General features: G+C 36.4%; 1 long non-coding RNA gene across 1 annotated transcript; it reads right to left on the reverse strand.

Annotated features, from left to right (window-relative positions):
- Positions 1-7,758: 7,758 nt before the first annotated feature.
- Positions 7,759-10,282, reverse strand: LOC149491966 (uncharacterized). Its single transcript, XR_016319199.1, has 3 exons — positions 9,812-10,282; positions 8,893-8,958; positions 7,759-8,010 (listed from the first exon to the last, which is right to left on the reverse strand). It is a non-coding gene; the product is annotated as an uncharacterized LOC149491966 (long non-coding RNA).
- Between the last annotated feature and the right edge of the window lie 3,438 nt (positions 10,283-13,720).

Below are 13,720 nucleotides of genomic sequence, written 5' to 3' on the forward strand. Positions count from 1 at the left end.
GTGAGATTGTTGGCTGGTGACTGACAAATGTTGGCTATGCGGAGCATCAGACCATCAGAAGAAAGACTGTCCTAAGAGGGCAAAAGTTCCTACACAGTTCATAGCAGGCAGAGGTAGAGGTGAGAGCTCTGGAGGGCAGAGACAATAATCAGAGACTGTGGACAGACCCGATACAAGAGGTCCAGCCAGGGTCTATGCTATGCGAACCAGGGAAGATGAGGAAGCTCCAGATGTAATAGTTGGTGAGTTTTCTTTATGTGATCATACAGTTTATGCTTTAATTGATCCTGGATCATCTCATTCATACATTAGCATACAGAAACCTTGGGTTAAAGGGTTAGCAGTTGTGTATGTGAGTCAGGGTATGTTGGTTACTAATCCATTAGGAGATGTAGTAAAAACCCATACAGTGGTCAAAAGCTATCCAATTGTTATACATGGAAAGGAGTTTCTAGGAGATCTTATGGAATTACCATTTAGAGAATTTGATGTGATTCTGGGTATGGATTGGCTATCCAGACACCAGGCTATAGTTGATTGTGCAAAGAAAAGGGTGACATTATATACAACAGCAGGGGAAGAGATAATAGTAGTCGGGAAGCGGCGAGAGATTTCTGGGTAATGTGATATCAGCCATGGCAGCAAAGAGATTAGTTCAGAAGGGTTGTGAAGCATACTTGGTATGTGCATTACAAGCAGAGAAAAAAAAGTCAAAAGTGCAAGACATACCAACAGTGTGTGATTATCCAGATGTATTTCCAGAAGAGTTACCAGGGTTACCACCAAGGAGGGAAGTGGAGTTTACCATAAATGTCTATCCTGGAGCAGCACCAGTATCAATTGCACCTTATAGAATGGACACCAGCAGAGTTAAAAGAGTTAAAGATTCAGCTACAGGAGTTATTGGATAAAGGCTTTATCAGACCAGTGTATCACCTTGGGGAGCACCGGTATTATTTGTAAAGAAGAAAGATGGATCATTCAGACTGTGCATTGACTACAGACAACTGAACAAACTGACAATCAAGAATAAGTATCCATTGCCTCGAATTGATGATTTGTTTGATCAGCTAAAGGGTGCAGGTATGTTTTCTAAGATCGACCTTAGGTCGGGATACCATCAGTTGCGGATAAAGGAAGAAGATATCGCTAAGACTGCATTCAGGACCCGATATGGTCACTATGAATTTAGTAATGCCATTCGGTCTCACAAATGCACCAGCGGTTTTCATGGATCTCATGAACCGCGTGTTTCATTCATATCTGGATCAGTTTGTGGTAGTGTTTATAGATGACATTTTGATCTACTCCAGAGACAGGGTTGAACATGATAAACATTTGCGGATTGTACTTCAGACACTGAGGGATAAACAGCTGTATGCCAAGCTCAGTAAGTGTGAGTTTTGGCTGGAAGAAGTTTCTTTCTTAGGACATGTGGTGTCATCGGAGGGTATCAGAGTGGATCCTAAGAAGATTGAAGCTATTGTTGATTGGAGACCACCCAGAAATGTCACAGAAGTTCAAAGTTTTCTGGGTTTAGCCGGTTATTACAGAAGGTTCATAAAGGGATTCTCTATCATTGCATCACCTTTAACAAGATTATTGAAAAAGCGGTTGTATTCCAATGGGATGATAGATGTCAGCAGAGTTTTGACACTTTGAAGAAAAAGTTGACTGAAGCACCAGTGTTGACCCAGCCAGTGTCAGGTAAAGACTTTGAGATTTACAGTGATGCCTCTCATATTGGGTTAGGATGTACTCATGCAAGACAGGAAAGTGGTAGCTTATGTCTCCAGACAATTGAAGCCACATGAATTGAATTATCCAACCCATGATTTAGAATTGGCAGCCATTGTTCTAGCATTCAAAGTATGGCGGCATTATCTGTACGGTGAAAGGTTACATTTACACAGATCATCAGAGTTTAAAGTATTTACCGACACAGAAGGACTTGAATTCAAGACAACGAAGTGGATGCAGATTCTGGCTAATTATGATTATGTCATTAATTACCATCCAGGCAAAGCTAATGTGGTAGCTGATGCCCTTAGCCGGAAATCATTGTTTGCTTTGAGAGCAATGAGAATTAGCATGAGTTGCAACAGCAGGGAGTTATTCTAGCACAGATGCAAGTACAGCCATCTTGGGTTCAGGAAGTTGCAGAAGCACAGAAGAAAGATGCACAAACAGCACTATGGGTGAAACAAGTACAGGAAGATCATGGTGGGAAATTCAGATTGGATAACAGTGGAGTCTTATTCTATGAAGACAGAGTTGTTGTACCACAGATAGGGGAGCTTAGACAAAAGATTCTGCATGAAGCTCATAACAGTCCATACACAATGCATCCAGGTAGTACCAAGATGTATCAGATTTGAAGAAAGGCTATTGGTGGCCAGGCATGAAGACAGACATCGGAAATGTTGTAACAAGATGTTTAACATGTCAACAAGTAAAAGCAGAATATCAACTGCCAGCTGGGTTGCTTCATCCAATAACAGTGCCAACATGGAAATGGGATCAGATCACGATGATTTTGTTACTGGCTTACCTCAGACGCAGCAGAAGCATGATGCAGTATGGGTAATTGTAGACAGATTAACCAAATCTGCACACTTTCTACCAGTTAGGATGGACTATTCTCTGGACAAGTTAGCAGACATTTATGTTAGAGAAATAGTTCGACTACATGGAGTTCCATCATCCATTATATCTGATCGTGATCCAAGGTTTACATCGAAGTTTGGGGTAAACTGCAGGAAGCATTAGGAACGAAATTGCATTTCAGCACTGCATTTCATCCTCAAACAGATGGCCAATCAGAGAGAGTCATTCAAATCCTGGAAGACATGATGAGATCATGTGTTATAGAATTTGAAGGCAGTTGGGACAAATATGTACCTCTCATGGAATTTGCCTACAACAACAGCTACCAATCGAGCATTAAGATGGCACCATATGAAGCATTGTATGGTAGACAATGCAGGACACCTGTATGTTGGACAGAACTTAGTGAGAAGAAGATTTTGGGTCCAGATTTGGTTAGAGAAACAGAAGAGAAAGTAGAAATCATCAGAAAACGGCTGAAAGAAGCAAGTGATCGACAGAAGTCCTATGCTGATTTAAAGAGAAAGGATATTGAGTACTCGGTCGGTGATAAAGTATTTCTGAAAGTTTCACCATGGAAAAAGATCCTAAGGTTTGGACGAAAGGGTAAGCTGAGTCCTAGGTTCATTGGTCCATACGAGATTGTTGAACGTGTAGGACCATTAGCCTATCGCCTAGCGTTACCTTCAACCTTAGATCGGATTCATAATGTTTTTCATGTATCAATGGTAAGGAGATACAGATCAGACCCATCACATGTGTTATCAGCAGAAGAGATTGAAATTCAGCCAGATCTCACTTATGAAGAAGAACCTATTCAGATCCTAGCCAGAGAAATTAAAGAATTACGGAACAAGAAAATAGCATTGGTAAAAGTTCTTTGGAGGAATCATAAGACAGAAGAAGCAACTTGGGAATCTAAGAAACCATGCGACACAGTATCCGCATTTATTCACAACAGGTAAACTTCGGGACGAAGTTTTTATTTAGGAGGGGAGAATATTGTCATGGTCCTGCCCTGGTTAGTATTGTCCGATTTGGGGCCTTCCGTACGAGTACCCCTCACGGCTTTGTCCCTTGAGTGTCCCAAACCTGGGGTGCCACCCAAAAGCGCGCTAACCAGTTCAGATACCACCCCTCTTATGTACAGTCTGAACACCCTGTGTAGCCGATGTGGGATTCGCCTAAGGTGTAGTGCCCCAAACCTGGGATGTCACATACACCCCCCTTAGGGACTCAGCGTCCTCGCTGAGGTTTGCCCCACCACCGGCCAGAGGGACAAGGCTCTGGCTCTGATACCAATTGTCATGGTCCTGCCTTGGTTAGTATTGTCCGCTTTGGGGCCTTCCGTACGAGTACCCCTCACGGCTTTGTCCCTTGAGTGTCCCAAACCTGGGGTGCCACCCAAAAGCGCGCTAACCAGTTCAGATACCACCCCTCTTATGTACAGTCTGAACACCCTGTGCGTAGCCGATGTGGGATTCGCCTAAGGTGTAGTGCCCCAAACCTGGGATGTCACAAACTTCATCTCTTTAGTATCTATAATAGAATTTTGTCATGTATTTCCATCTTGAGGATCCTCATCTTCATCATCATCTTCTTCATGTCCTTCTTCTTCGTCTTCTTCTTGTTCTTCTTCTGAAGTACCCAAGATGATATGTTCTTCTTCCTCCCCATCTGATACACCTATGTCAACATAAGTTCCATTTTCATCATCCAGTTTCTCAGTTATATCTTCAACTAGTTGCATCAGTTGCCTATCGACCTCTACTTCTTAAAATGGGTCAGAGATTGAAAGTGCAGCAGTTTGTTTGCTTTCAACTTCTAATACAACTGCGCTAGCCTTGATTTTGCAAACTACCATCCAATCTAGTCGATCCCGTTTCATCAATGGATATGGAACATAGTAGTACACTTACACAGCTTGCATCGTCAGCACAAAAGGTTCATACTTCATATATCTTCTTCTATGATGAATATCTACAAGGTTATACATTGAATGAACCTTTATACTTAAAGTGGGATCAAACCATTCACATTTGAATAATATTGTGTGCTTTATTAGTAGCGCTGGATATTATAACTCTAAAACCTCAAACAACTTTCTATAAAAATTGTTTGACATGTCACTATAGTTTGATCCCTTTATGCAAACGCCATTATTCATTGTCTTTCTACTTGTGTCTTATCCCTCGGTGTGAAACTTGTAACCATTTACGAAGTAACCATAGTAGGCATTTGCTATCGGTAAAGGTCCTCCCGGTAGATCAATAATGACTTTATTCAAAATATTACGTTCTTGAGTTTCAAGCAATCTCATGTGTTCCACCGTCGCATTAGATGCATATAGCCTTTGCCGGCGAGGAATCAGAGGAAAGTAATACATCTTCTTGAAGGACTTCTCTTTTTGTACTCTACCAGTCCCTTGACCACGCCTTTTACAGAACTTTCATACTCTCAATTCAAAGTCAATCCCCAGCATATCATACAATTATTTCGACAATAATTAATCTTTTCCACTAGTAATCCTAACCCTATACTAATTTCTTTCGACAAAATTATCCACCATGGAATGCCCTTCAGGCAACATTTCTTTCGATAATTGCACGAAATCATCATAACACCTTTCTAAAAGTGGTGCTCCGACTTTATATGCAACCATCGTGCAACCACATATTGAATTTAATGGTTTTGGCATCCTAGGCCACAATTCACTATTAGCGGCACTCAGCATGTCAAATAAGCATTGTGTTGCGAGGTTGGGTGATTCCTCCATGTTGTCCCAACGGAATTTTGGCCCAGCAGCATCGAGTGCTCTGACATATTTGTCTCATTTTTACTACTATCTTCATAATCTATACTCTCAAACGTTTGACATTATATTTAGATACAATATATTAAAATATATAATAAATTTAAATAGAGAAAAAAAACCAACAACAATGTAATTTAAAACTACAAGAAAAGGCAGTTTAGAATATCAATCAACTAGTTAGTTAGGCTTAGCTAATTTAAAACTACCTACAGCAAATTAAACTACATGCAATCAAGTTTAGGGATAATAAACAAATTTGCAAATTAAACTAGCAAATTCAAAGTCTAGCAATATGACTAAAATACTAACATGTTAAGCTATCCAAGTGAGCCTATATCCTTCTAAAAAAAAAAAAAATTCAGCCGTATATAAAATCACAAAATACTAAAAAAAATCAACCCTATACAAAATACAAAATATTAAACCTTGTGTTTGATCCCCTATGTAATTTGTCTTATTGCTTTTAAAAGCTTATTTCTAGATAGATTTGTATAAATATCTCATAGTAAAAAAAAAAAAAGGATCTAATTAAACTTGTTAACGTGTTTTGCTTTCACATTTTGTAAAAAGCATATTCCTTTTAACGTATTTTGTTTATCAAGTTTGATATTTGTAGCTAACCTCATTTACAATATCAAATTTTAAATTTGGAATCCTATTTTTAAAAAATCAAACTTTGAATACCTTTAACAGTAGAAAAATTAACAAACTATTCTCAGTATATCACAATTATAAGCAAATAATCTATTATCAGTATGTCTAGAAAATATTAATCATTAGTAACAAACCAAACTTTGAATTAATAAACCAAACATATCATATTACACTTAATCAATGAAATAGACAACATTGAACACAAAATAAACGATTAATCATCAAAATAATGAGATAGAAGGCAAAACATTCAATTTTTATTAAAGAATAATCACAATAGAATAAAAAAATTAAAAACGAAAACGAAGGAACCTGGACTGTAGGCGCGAGAAGGAGAGAGGCCATAGGAACCACTGGTGGGGAGGGGAATCCCATCGAAACCCACCTCGACGGTCGACGGATGGCGAGGAACAGGAAGAGGCGCACAGCTTTTGAGAGAGGAAGAAACTGCGACTGTGGTCGCACAACGAAGGAGACTGGGGTTTTTTAACCCTTAAAAATTATGACTGACATCATCCATCGCCAATTGACCGCAATACTAGTGGACGTGTCAAAAAAAAAAAGGGTCATAAATTTACATATTTGGTCGTAAATTAGTCGTAAATTGTTAAACAAATAAATACATGTGTCGCTCATCGAAGCGATGAATTTTGTGACCAATCTCATCTGTCGTAAACCTGTAGATTTCCTAACGGTCGCAATTCCATCGCCGATTTGTTGCAAAAGTGCCCGCCAATTTCCCCCATGTAAATTTGCGACCAATTGAATGTCGATCGCAAAAGTGGTCGCAATGAAGTCGCAGATTCGTCGCACATGTATCGCAAATCTTGTCATTATTTAATCACTATAAGCAAATCAGTTGCAAATGAGCGACTAAAGAGGCGGTCGCTAAAATCGATCACAATTTGGCATTTTTTTTTTTGTAGTGATTCATTTAACACTTATGGCTCCACCAGTTCATAATTCAGAGCATCCTAGATCGCAGTCTTCTTCCGATACTCATACTGGTACTTAGGGTGATGATACCATCTAAGTTGACTTTATTCGCTTTGTATTAACAGGTATAAGCTTATTAGTACATATAAGACATATTGTTGTTTCTATTTGTGAGAATTTCTATTGCCTTGATATTTTAAATATTCAATAATGATAACTTTCTTTGTTTGATTTTAAATTAATTTTATTAAAAATATATAAATTATAAAATTAGAAATATGAGAGGATTAGAATATTCATAAATGTGAAAATATGAAAATGTTTGGAGCCAGATAGATAAATAGGTAAATAGCAAGAGATTTAGAAATGAATTAGAGGCGGATTTTATGTGCCAATGATAAAGTTTAGAAACGGATCTTAGCAACAGATGATACTTTAGCAATGGAATTAGAAATGAATTCAAGAACGGAAAAATTTTAATTTGTGTTCCTCATATGTAAGAACGGAAATTAGAAACAGAAACAAATCAATAGAAACGGATTTAGAAACCTTTCCTCAAGAGCCAAGGTTCGTGTGAATTTTAAAATCTGAATCTGAACCAGATCGGAACCGGCAGTTTCGGTCCGGTTCTGTCACGACCCATTTCCGTGGGCCGGACCGGCACTAGGGCCCAGGTAAGCTTAAGGCCCCCGAGGCCCGTAGTAAGCCTAAATCTCAATTAACACATAGTATCTAACCAGGGCCTATTCACAATAAATTATAATCACATTATGGGCTTACTGGCTCACCTGCAGCTAATTACATAATATTTAATTTATAGTGTAGTGCTAACAATAAATCCAATAGTAATACACAACCCTATAACTGCGGAGTTCATAATAATCTGATAATAGAGTAACTTATACATCCAAAATTAGACAACAGAAATGTAAAGTTTACATTTATAACTCTGCGGAGAAGATTGCAGAGCTTCAGTCGAATCAGCTGCTTCCTAGTACCTGGGAGGTTTGGAGAGAAGGGGGTGAGTTTTACAACTCAGTGAATAATAATAATAATACACACCACATACAGTCAAGCAAAATGCACCCTAGTATACTGAATGAACACACAACAGTCAATCATATGACATTACATCAGCACCTACAAACAATATCACCTTCAAATAATCACATCACGTGGAAATTAGTCAGTGGAGTCACCGAACCCCCGATGAGCCGTCCTCCCACATGGCTCATCCTCTCACATGTGCACCAGGGAGCCGATCCCCCATACTGGCCGACCGGTCTAATCCTCACTTGACCAGCCCTCTCATTGTTTTTCCATTATCTCTTTTCTTTTCCATACCAACAGGAGGCAACCCGGTCGTCTCCATCAAATCTAGATCATCAGGCGCTCACAACAGGAGGCCACCCTGCGGGCTGCGATCAAATCTAGATTATCCGGTGCGCCCAATAAAGAAGCCAACCTGTGGTTAACAGTAACGGTAACGGTAGGTGCACACGGGGGCGCCGATCTCCCATTTACCCGGCTAACAGAAACAGAATCAGGATCCATATAACAGAATCAGAATATAACAGAAATCAGAATCAGGATCCGTATAACAGAAACAGTCTCACAAACCCATGGTGACCCACTTCATCCCAATTCCACACAAACAAGGCACAGTATATGCACAGCACAAGTAATCAAACAATTCTTTCAACGTATTACACCAATTTCATCCAAATGCACAATTATATATAAGTATAATTATAATGATCGTAACATAATATATATGATAAAATACTTGTAATATATTGTAAATATGTAAATAAAAATATAATGTTTATGAATAAATGTTATGCAAATGCAGTGTTGATATATTATTTATTATTACTCACAGTGATGGAGAGCGAAATTCTAGCTTTGATGTTGTCCTGGAGGAGCACTAGATGGACCCGGGCGATCTAAGCAAAGTAAGAATGACACAAAAAGAATAACTCTATCAGACAAAATATTTCTTTACCCTTCTAATAATTTTATTTTATATTCTAAATTTTTCTACGTAATTTAATCTCGATATTTAATTTCTTTTCTGTAATAAATTTTTATTTCTCTATCTAACTCTATTTCATTTATTTTCTTCTAAAATCTATTTTATTTCCTACCGAAATCTATTTTAATTTCCACCGAAATTTATTTTATTTTTTTACTGAAATTTATTTTATTTTCTACCGAAATTTCGACAGCATCTCCCCTAAAAATTGGACTATCCACCTGTTAAAATATCAACAATTTATTTAATAATTCCAAACCACACAGCCCATCCGTCGGGCATTCAATCAATGCAATTTTTCCCGTCCTCCATCCAAATAGTAATATCAAAATTACATTCAACCTTAACATCAACCTACATCCATAATTTATAAATTAAAATTACATACATATAATCTACCTTCAATCCACACTTAAATTCCATAAATTTTATTATTACCAAAATTTCCTAATAAATTATTTAATACTGAATTTAATTTTAACTAACTATTATTTTTATTAATCAATAATTACTTCATATTAATTAATCAATAACTATTTTGAATTCATTTTAAACTAACTAAACAACTAAAATTACTAACTAAATATTTTATTTATCAATAAATTAATACTATTTAAATTAATTACTCAAGATTACTAAAATCAATTACTAAAATCAAGTTAATCAACTAAAATTGTTAGAATTAAACTAACTAAATGACTAAATTTAATTAACTATCATTAATAAAATTAAATTAACGAAAATGTAGTTAAATTAATTTATACCCCAAATATAATTTTTTTTTTTGTCGAATTTTTGCTAGATCGGAAATTTGCTCGTGTTGGATCGGAGCTACGCACGCCAGAAGTGGTCCGATCCGACTGACAGTGGCAAGGGAAGGCGAAGGTGGCACGATCTGGTGGTGTTTCTGCGACAGGGAGCTGCAGCGGTGGCTGGGTGATCTGGCAGAGGGCGGAGGTGCGGCTGGCGGTGAGGCTTGAAGCTGGTGCTGCTGCTGTAGGCGCGACAGACCTGGCAGAGGGCCGACTGTGGCGCGCGGAGGAGCTACGGGACGTGCTGGCGCGCGATGGAGGCGGTGCGACTGCAACTGGCGCGCGGTGGTGATCGGCCGACGTTGCTGGAGTTGCTGGCAGTGACGCAGACACAGTTGCAGGGAAGAAGAAAGGGAAAGAAAGAAAGAAAAAGGAAAGAAAGAAAGAAAGAAAGAAGAAGAAGAAGAGAAGAAGAAGAAGAAGAGAGGGAGGAGGAGGCGCGGTGGCTGTGTTGGTGGAGTGGAGGTGGGGCGCTGGTGAGGATGAGAAGTAGAGGTGCAGCGCTGGAGATAAAAAGAAAAGAAATAGATGTTTCTAGATGGTTTGGGTCGAACCGGTTCGATTCGGTTCGATTCGACCCAAATCTTTGATTTTCAATTGGTTTTCGGCTTTTTCAATCGGTTTTCGATTCGATTTCTCACAGTGTTCGCAATAAAATATTAAAATAAATTTCCAAGCTGTCGGTTTATTAAATTTAATTGGAAAATCTTTGAAAATAAAAATTCGGGTTGTTTCAGTCTTCCCCCCTTTAAAAAAAATTCGTCCTCGAATTTTCTAAGTGACAAGAAACAAGGATGCAACAGTTGTTTACGACAATAGTGGCTGTACTTCTCACATAATGCTGCAACTGCTAAAAGTTATGACATTCATATTAAGTATTCTTATGAGCAGTTAGATATCTACCTTATCACCATAGTTAATTTAAACTTGAGTTGTACTATATCTACAAGTCATCAAATCAAGTAAAATATTCATAACCCAAGGCACAGATTTGACTCTAGTAGCCACCGTTATGCATAAGAATGTAAGTTCCACATAGCCTCTGCTCAAGTGAGGATTATTAATCTCGTTAGCTATATATCATGTGACCTACATTGATGTATCGTCATTTATTCTCTCACTAGCTATCATAGGCAATGATCATCACTCCATAAGAAACTCATATACCAACCCAGTATTTAATCTTACTGATATAAGAATCAGCATACTCAATCCAATTTACTACTATCTCAAGTTGGACTCCTTATTTTAAAATTCAAAACCTATAGGCTGACTCATCCATTTTCCATCAATTCCAATTCCATATATTTGCCCTCATAATCATTGAAGTTGTTCATAATTAAATAAGATGATGGCTGCCAAATCAAGAAAGTTTTCGATTCTTATCAAATTCTGCCATTAAGTACTATGTGATCATTTCCAATTAAAGAGAACAAATTCTTGCCACTACTACAAGCTATTTCAAACAAAATCATGACACTTCTCTAAGCCTAATTGCTATCAACTGATAGGAGATCTTGGCTTCTATCCCAAGCACATCACCTATTAACAACTTAAACCATTTTCCAACGAAAGATATACAATCTCTTTTCAAATCCTACTAATAAGAATCCCCTAAAAACAAGTCAGCACATCAACTATAAAGAGAATTTAAATTCACCATCAAATCCCTATTTTAGTTTTTAACTTCTCTATTCCTCTTTCCAATTTGTCATACCATACCATTTCTTAACTAACTGTGACAAGAATTTATGCAACTAGCCAAGTTAGCTGTTGTCATGCCAGATAATTCTTCATTTATTTTCTAGAATTGTAATCGCCAATCTATGATACTCACTTCCATAAAGAGGATCCAGCCCTACAATCAGATGTAAAATTCTCCAAACCTAGTTTATATTCAATTTTATCTATTTCATCTATCCTTAATCAATCTTTTAGAACTAGTAACGTATTTAGAAATCAATGAATCCTAAACAAGTAGTTGCCCCCTTTTTTGTTTTGCTCAAGCTAAGTAAGAGATTAAGGATGTTCAAAACCTATAATCCACAACTCCTAATTAAACTATGTCCTTTGTATTTATGCCGATGAATATTCAAATAATAATATCATTAGGTTATTCTTTTATTCTTTTTTTTTTTTTTCCAAGTCTATCTAATGTCTATCACCTGCAAAATTTGTAAAATTTTATATCTCATACGATGTAGGATATATTTTCAACCTTAATTATGTTCTCTCTATGTTCTTTACTCTAAATAAGGTTAATACCTCATTGAATTCTTCAAAATGGACCCTAACAAATTAAGTAGTTCTCTTAAGCCACAAGATATGTCACATCAGCCATTTATAACACAATAATATTCATTCAATCCTAATTGCCACCAATTACTAGAAGAACTTCAGAATAGCTTTACATTGACTCCAATAATATCTTAATGACTCTCATCCTAATTGATATCTCAATAATTCCTATGAGCAATTTTCATTTATTAATGATCTGATCGACACCCATGAGTTAGCATTCCAATAATCTTTAAACCATACCGTTATCACATCCAATAATCCTATAGTTTATATTTTCAGTTTTCAAATACTACCATGTATTCTCCTCGCTAAAATTGTTAAACTATCCCAAATTCACCTATTTATTCTTATACCAAGTTTCACTGTTCCAAACAAATAGTAAATTCAAACTTAGCTAGCTTACTAATGAAATAAACTAATTTAATTACATCCATGGTTCTACTAAGGACATAAATATAACTAACCTTCTTTACCAATAAAACAAGATCTTGCCACGAATTGCACTAATTAATAGAAAGTCCTTATGTTTTATATGCTTTCCACAACAAGTTACATGTATTCACATTCATTGTCATCCTTCAGCTAAGTCCCATTGATCTTTTATCAACTCTTATTCCCAGGTTATTACTATAATAAACTTATCACACTATATTTATAAGCTCAATGTGTGGATTCAATTAATATAACTCATAAAACTATTTTCTAACCAAATGCCATCAAGTTACAGAAGTGAGAATTTTCTTATCTCTTTCTCTCAAGTAGAAAGTCTTTCTTAATATCCATATAATAACAGGACTAGATCCATCCTAACTCATCTAATTCATAGTATAACATCAATTCAATAATTGGACAGTTATCTCTCCATGTCCGATGTCATTCATCAATACACTTAATCATCATAGCCCACTATTTACATAATTTCCTTATAGAGTCGTTCTCTCGGATCATAGAATCTCCTATTAAACAAAATCATTGTTTGTAATTTATATACCATCGAGTGTGCAACAACTATTTTTAAACATCAAATGACTAAATACCATTAGCTTTAATTCTTATTTATACCATATTAAACCATAAGATGCCACAATCCACACAATATCCATCACTAAATACATAAAGATTAGAGGTACTTTATCTCTTACTAAGAATCACAATTTAAGTTTCTTATAACCACAATAATTTATATTATTCCCTATATTCACACACCAAAGAAATAGTTGCTAAATACAATAATACACTTTACTCTACCAAGTAGTCATTACTCATAAATAAAACTCACTTCATATAGTAATTCCACCAATATTATTTATTATGAAAAATACTCATCACCAATTATTATAGCAAATCACACCAAATCCTCAATATTCAAACCTTATAAAATCATGTATATCCATGTCCATCTAGAAAAATACTCATCTCAATAATTATAAGCAATTCTACTAACCAACCTCATGTAATTTCATCAAATACATATACTAATTCAATACTCTAGTTAATGGTTCTAATGTCCTCAAATTCAAATCATTTAGTTCTCTTATTAAATAATTAGCAACTCATTCT

The sequence above is a fragment of the Jatropha curcas genome, unplaced genomic scaffold, assembly GCF_041381405.1.
Source record: "Jatropha curcas cultivar XTBG-Jc1 unplaced genomic scaffold, XTBG_Jcur_1.0 HiC_scaffold_204_pilon, whole genome shotgun sequence".
In the NCBI taxonomy this organism is placed as follows: domain Eukaryota; kingdom Viridiplantae; phylum Streptophyta; class Magnoliopsida; order Malpighiales; family Euphorbiaceae; genus Jatropha; species Jatropha curcas.